A 7,962-nucleotide genomic window follows, 5' to 3' on the forward strand; every position below is an offset into this window, starting at 1 on the left:
ATGTGCAGAGATAGCTGCAGGACAAACAGGCCACTGCTTACCACGTAGTCACTGTTAAAATGTGCCATTATATAATGTAATCGAATTCTCCTTCCCAGAAGTTAATGCGCAGAGTTAATTCCGAATCTGGGGCGTGTCACGTTAACCTCCTGTGTCCCACGCTGTTCCTTCAGTAAACATGACCCGTTGTCATAACACTGGGCTTGTCCTAAAATTGCCTACAGCGACATCACAGCAAACTCGAAGAATAAAGCCATTGTTAAGACGGAGAAAGTGCTTGAAAGAGAGCGCTCATAGATAAACACAGGCCTACTCATAAAGCAGAGAGCAGGGCGTGAGGGTCCTGTGCTGATTGTACGTTATCATGTAATGATAAAGCATAGCTGGAGCAGCATTGACAAGATGGATTTCTCATCTTTGTATTCTCAAAGTGTTTATTAGTATTATTAATATTTTAACTGTGGTATAGTGCCCAAAATTACAATCCTCACACTGGGCGATTCGGGGAAATTTAGTCGCCTGGCGACTAATCACCTCGTCTTTGCGGCGACCAATCTCCCTGAACACCTTTCCTCTGTCTTGCGCCGGCTATAATGAAAAATCACCTGCGCTAAAGCACACGCAACGCTTTGTTTTCTGAAGTCGCCCGAAGTTGCCTCACGAGGAAACCCTAAGACCTTCTTTAAGTATTTGCTCACACCCACATGAGTACTGATGTCATCAGTTATAAACGGTGAGTAGTGATGTCATTTTTGTCACATGGCTCACCAAAACTTTTGTATTATAATAAATAAAGTACCCACTGTTGCATAATATCATACCTCCCAACATTTTGGAAGTAAAAAGAGGGACAACATTTTTTTTTCCGCATGTAGCGCAGCAATTTTTGACCACACCCCTTTCTTTGGCCACACCCCCTAATTACCATGTTTGTTTTACAAAATTTGGCAGGTTATGAAAGTTTGAAAATATTTCTCCTTATCTAAACTGTGTTTTTGTGTCTAAAAATTGTTACAAAGTATCTTATTTGCACCTGTTAGATGTTCTGGGCTCTCTGCTAAAAGCCAATTAAGTGAGAAACTGTTTCTTTTTCTGGCTCTTCAGTGCAGAGAAAGAGGGACTTTCCAGTACAAATGAGGGACTGCGGGTTGAGCTGTCAAAAGAGGGACTGTCCCTCCGAAAAAGGGACAGTTGGGAGGTATGTAATATGAGGATATTAGAGGTTACCTCGGAGTTCTGTGACTTGTATAAAAACACTTGGCAGGAAACTCCGTGGTAATTTATAATATCCTTATATTTTACAAGAGGGGGTACTTTATTCATATATCAGAAACCAGCACATCCATGTAAAAACGTTTAGGTCCTCATTAGGACTTTTTTCAAGAATAATGAATATGATTCAAGGATCCTTGAAAAAGAACCTAATGCGTACCAAAACGTTGGACTCTGATATGATGTAAATAAAGAGGTGAAGATTTTCACATGGGTGTGCTGGTTTCTGATATTCGTGGATATACATAAATTACAACTGTGCACTGCGGTAGCATACAGAAGAAAAGTTTGCCTTAGAGTGCAGATACTCAGTACATACCTCCCAACATTTTGGAAATAAAAAATGGGACAAAAATGTTGGTCGCGCATAGTGGGGTGAATTTTGTTGACCACGCCCATTTTGTGACCACACCCCCAAATTACCATGTTCATTTTACAAAATTTGGCAGGTTATGAAAGTTTGAACATATTTCTGTGTTTTTTTTCCAGTTATTACAGTTTTGCTAATGGAGGTGAATTGCCCTTTAAGCTGTGAGTCTAACTTTTCCCAAGGGACCTGTTATCTTATCTTAACTTGTTTGCTTATCTTGAAATTGTTACAAATGTATCTTATCTGCTGCTCTGGCAGTTCTGTATATAAGCAGTCAGAGAAGCAGCAAACAATCATGTAAAATGCATGTGGACATAGGGCCTTAACTTCTATTATATTAATATGTTCTCAAATAACTCTAGGGCCCCTGAGAAAACACTTATTTCCCTTTGCACACATATATCCATATGCAGTATCAGACTGGCTTGTCAGGTAACTAAAGAATTTTCTGGCACACTCCAAAGTGGGCTCCAGTCTAGGAATACTGCAGGCTGTGCAGGGGTGCCGGTGGCTCTCAGCTCACTACACTGTAGGACAGGAACCAATCAGCAGCTAGCAGGACCCAATAGGGAACTGAAGCCTGTCTTTGCTTGTGTGACTGTAAGGCTGTGATTGGCTGTCCCCCTCCTCTGCTTGTGGCAGGGACAGTTCAGACACACCCACCCCTCATTCGAAACGGGGACCAGAGAACACATATAGGGAGCTCCAATAAAGGGGCTATTTTTAAAGATAATAATTTTTAGCACCATGTAAAAGCAACACCATATATTACTCAATCATAATTGCCTACAAAATAAGGTGTTTTTCATTTATCCTATATGTCTTAAAAAATTGATCAACTTTCACAAATACTTCCGATGTCGTTTTTATTGCGCTATAACTGTAGAGAAGGTTGCTGAACATAGCTCCCCCATTATCATCAATTATGGCTTATTACATAAGTTGCTAGGAATAGCACCTGGTACATGCAGCTCTCTCTCAACTGGGCCCTCATTGTAGTATTGCAAATAAAGGGTCTCCAACAATTTTTCACAAAAACTTGGACGCCAGTGGTCTTTGAAAACAGTGGTATGAACTTTATTACAATAAACCAAAGGCTTAGGCAAGCTGAATAATATCTTGTGAGTTTCCTAACTACACATTGGGCTTTAAAATGCTTTCTCTGTGCCCCTCCACCCCAGGCCTGACTCCGCACAAACAACCATTTGAGTGTCTGGGATGGAGCCAGCTTGTGTATGTTGAGAGGGTAATTACTTTCACTTTGCACTTGGGACAGCAGGATAATGATGAGGCACTCTGTTGGGACATAGAGAGGATGTATTATCGATCACAGAGATGGTGAAATGAGAGTGAGATCAGCTTTCACTGTCATTTTAGAAGCAACATTCAGTGAAGGGGGCTGGGCACACATAGATTTGCATGCTAACAAACATCATTATATAAAGCTGTGTTGTCATTTCTACATACATTTTATTATATATAGATCTGTTATCACTAATGTAGAAATGATTATCTTTAATATACAGTTTTAAAGTGCTGTGCCTGTTCTTGATTAAGATCCTGCGTCCATGAATGAGAAATATAAATAAAATGGGTATTCACCAATAAAAGAACACATCAGATATGTCTATCACAAACATTGTGGTGCCTTGTGTTTTAAAAAGCTTAAAAGGCAAGTCCACCCCAAAATAAAAAAATACCCAATAAAATAAAACATAATTATATGCAACTTTCCCAAAAATGTTCAGTTTTTTTAAAGCTATTTATAAAAACTGAAAACCAGCATTGTGTGGTGTATTATTTTTAAAGGAACAGTAACACCAATAAATGAAAGTGTTTTAAAGTAATAAAAATGTAATTTACTGTTGCCCTGCACAAGTAAAACTGATGTGTTTGCTTCAGAAACACTACTATCATTCATAAAAACAAGCTGCTGTGTAGCAATGGCGGAAATTGAAAAAGGCTATATGACACAGGTTAATTAGTGGATAACAGATAACACCATGTATTTCCAAGTGGATAACAGATAACACCATTATGTTCTACAGAGCTTATCTGCTGTGTAACTTGAGCCTTTTCTCCTTTGAATGGCTGCTCCTATGGCTTATTTATTAAAACAAAAGCAGTGTTTCTGAAGCAAACACATCAGTTTTACTAAGGCAGGGCAACACTGCATTATATTTGTATTACTTTAAAAAACATATTTTTTTTATGTTACTGTTCCATTAATGTTGCAAAAGTCTTAGGACAAGGTCACACGTGGTGTTTTTACGTTGTGTTTTTAAAAACGTGTGGCCAATCGTAAATACGTCAGTGCCACCACACGTATGATAATATGCATTTTTCAGCCTGTAGTTTTTTTCCCAACATGCATTCCTGTTTTTTCTCGTTCCCACAATTCCACTCAGACGAATTTTAGTAAACTTTTGTGGAACCAATTTACACGCAGAATGTAGCTGTACTGCTCGTCAATACACAACATAATTAAATTAACAGCATACAATGCGGTAAATACGTATATGGGAAATCCATGTCGTGAGAGTTTGACCGCCGTGTTGAAAATACACATCATATTTTAGCCAAGTGTATTTCCAAAACTTCAGATCCCATAGAGTTCAATAATATGGCATTTCCTTGGTGTATTGGCGTTTCTGCTTAAAAATGCAAATACTGGCGTCTTGTGGCGGATGTTGGCACACAAGAGCCCCATGGGAATTGCTATAGTGTGTATTCCATTATTTCCAATAGGGCTTCATTTTGTATGTATTTACACTCGGCTGTACATTTTTTTAAAAAAACGCAACGTAAAAACGCCACGTGTGACCTTGCCCTTAGTTCCCCAGCAAAAACAGGTCTGTTAATCAGCTGCATTGTCTTACATTGTATCAACAGTCTGTTTCACAAATTGGATGCTTAATTTATTTACTGGGCATTGTTTATAAAACAAGGGCATGGTACTATATTTTTTACAGCATACTATTAAAGGGATTCTGGGGTTCATTTATAAACCCCAGACAAATTTATTCCTGGGCAGTAACCCATAGCAACCAATCAGTGATTAGCTTTTTTTAACCAACTGCAAGTTGAACACTGAAAGCAATCATCTGATTGGTCACCATGGGTTACTGACGAGGTGCACATTTGCCCAGTGTTAATAAAAGACCTCCATTGTCACGGGAAAACATTTCTTTCTTTAAAACCCATTAGCTAATACTGCTGCTCCAGCAGACTTCTGCAGTGAAATCTGTTTTTCAAAAGAGAAAACTGATTTTTTTATATTTCATTTTGAAATTGACATGGGGCTAGACATATTGTCAGTTTCCCAGGTGCCCCAGTCATGTGACTTGTGCCCTGATAAACTTCAGTCACTCTTTACTGCTGTACTGCAAGGTGGTGTGATATCACCCCCTCCCTTCCCAACCAGCAGCCCATCAGCAGAACAATGGGAAGGTAACCAGATAACAGCTCCCTGGTAGATATAAGAACAGCCCTCAATAGTAAAAATCCATGTCCCACTGCAACACCTTCAGTTACATTGAGTAGGAGAAACAATAGCCTGTCAGAAAGCAGTTTCATAGTGCAGCACTGGCTCTTTCTAAATGCACATGACTAGGCAAAATCACCTGAGATGGCCGCCTACACACCAATATTATCACTAAAAATATATATATTTGGTTCAGGAATAAAAAATTAAAAACGGGAGTGAATTATTTGCAGTGTAAACAGTGTTATTTAGAAATAAAAACTAGATGATAAAAATGATGAAAGATTCCTTTTAAGTTTTCTTATAATTGCTGCACATGTGCCAACCATATAGGGGGAGGATGATGCTGCAACTCCTGTACCACTGTTGTTTCACATCAGTCATTTGAAGTAGGAGATCCTTGTTTCTTTGCAATATGTAGCTGCAGGGCTTCAATAAAATGTGCTTTATAAGACACAGGGGATAATTCACTAACATAAGTGTTTAATTGCACGATTGCAGATGCCAATAACTGCCTTTCTAAATTTTGCTTTCATTTTGTAACATGCAGGGTTGGACTGGGGTGCCCCCACCTCTGCCACAAAGCCCCCTTAGCTGCAGCCACAACTTCCTTTAAGCCCCCCCACAGTGAGCGGGTCTGGGCCGACCAAGTCCGACCCTGGTAACATAAGACATGCTGAACTAAAATGTTCATTGGTTGCTATTGGCAGTTGTACTTGTTCAGTTTAGCATCATTTGTAATTGTAAATCAGCCCATAGTAGTCTTGTATGTTACTTCAAAACCACATACTGTAGGTGCATACTGTTCAGAAAAAGCTATGTCAAGCTTGTCACTATGGGTAATAATTTTTTATATATATATAAATTTTTATATCTCTTTATTTATGATTTTTTCAATTTTTCAATAACAAATCACAAATGCAAAATAAAAATAAATAACACATTTTTTTTTCATAATAAATGTTAGTTCACATAGATTGTAGGTTACCAATATTATATTTAACTGATCTAAGCAAGATATGAATAATTTCCCTCGGCACAAATTCAATCTGTTGGGGCTTCTGTGGTAGACTTATCGGTATCCCAAAGGGCCCATATTTCAAAGTGTGTTTCCAGAGCGTCCTCTAAACAAGCTATGAGTGCATATTTTGAATGAAGTCAAGTCTCTGGCATAATTGTAGTAAGAAGAGCTTGGGGGCAACCCAGTTTAAGGCTATAACCCACCTGCCCGCTGCTAGTATTTGAGACATTCATTTTCTGTGGGTGATCGGTAGCTTTGTATGTGGTAGGCAAAATAATGCCTGTTCTAGATAAGGTGGTATTGTAATCCCAAATATTTGTGTTGCCATCTGAAACACCTGAGACCAAAATGTTTTCACTATAGTGCAATTTCACCAGGTGTGCATATAGTCACCCATTTGCTGACATCCGCGAAAGCGTAGTGGTGAGGTAGCTGGAATAACCTTGTGTTTACGGAGTGGAGTAATATACCATCTGGAGATTACTTTATATGCCATCTCTTAAATGCCTACATTATGTAAAAGTTTTTAATAGAGGCACACATTTTTGGCCATTTAGTGTCCATGTCTTGTAATTGGAGATCTGTTTTCCAGAGGGTCATATATGAGCATTCTGATTCAGGAGGTAATTTCATGAGTAAATGATAGATTATGGTAATATTACTAGTAGTAGATAATGAAGTTCAGCAGCTTCTTTCAAACACAGATCCTTCCAGCGTCGGTGAGTTTGGTGTTTGAGAGTGGAAAAAAATAGATATCTGTTGATATCTAAAGGTTTCTATTGTGGGAAAATGATCTACTTCTTGTAGTTGCTGCAATGTTATAGGGTGCTCTTGGAGTAAGCAATTAGTATATATTTATTAGTCCCTTATTCGACCATCAAGAGAACAATGAACGTGCCATTCCTGGAAGGAAATCTGGATTGCCCAGTAAGGGCTCTTACACACGGCCGTTCCGACCTGCGCTCCCCTGCGTTCCGTTTTTTGGCGTTCAGCCGCAGGGGAGCGCAGGAATAGACGCAAGTCATTATTTGAAATGGGGCTGTACTCACTCAGGCGCGTGTAGGCGCCGAACGCAGGTTCAGACGCAACATGCTGCATTTTTCCTGCGTTCGGCGCCTACACGCGCCTGAGTGAGTACAGCCCCATTTCAAATAATGACTTGCGTCTATTCCTGCGCTCCCCTGCGGCTGAACGCCAAAAAACGGAACGCAGGGGAGCGCAGGTCGGAACGGCCGTGTGTAAGAGCCCTAAAGGTTGCATATAACTCCTTGTTTTATAAAGAATTATTTCTAAAGAAAGTGCCTGCCCATAGATGTAAATGGAAATTTATGATTGTATTTTGTATTTTATGGTGTTTGATTTTCATTGGGGTTGCCCATAAGAGTGCTGCGGTGGATATCGGAGCAATAAATGCGTTTTCAAAGTCTACCCATCGATGTACATCTTGATTTGCATGCCATTGAATCAATTGGGCAAGAATGGAACTTTAAGGGCTCTTACACACGGCCGTTCCGACCTGCGCAGGAATAGACGCAAGTCATTATTTGAAATGGGGCTGTACTCACTCAGGTGCGTGTAGGCGCTGAACGCAGGTTCAGACGCAACATGCTGCATTTTTCCTGCGTTCGGCGCCTACACGCGCCTGAGTGAGTACAGCCCCATTTCAAATAATGACTTGCGTCTATTCCTGCGCTCCCCTGCGGCTGAACGCCAAAAAACGGAACGCAGGGGAGCGCAGGTCGGAACGGCCGTGTGTAAGAGCCCTTAGACCTTCTTGAAGTGGCAATCTGTATAGCGTTGATTTATTAACCATGT

Source organism: Xenopus laevis, chromosome 2L, assembly GCF_017654675.1.
Source record: "Xenopus laevis strain J_2021 chromosome 2L, Xenopus_laevis_v10.1, whole genome shotgun sequence".
In the NCBI taxonomy this organism is placed as follows: domain Eukaryota; kingdom Metazoa; phylum Chordata; class Amphibia; order Anura; family Pipidae; genus Xenopus; species Xenopus laevis.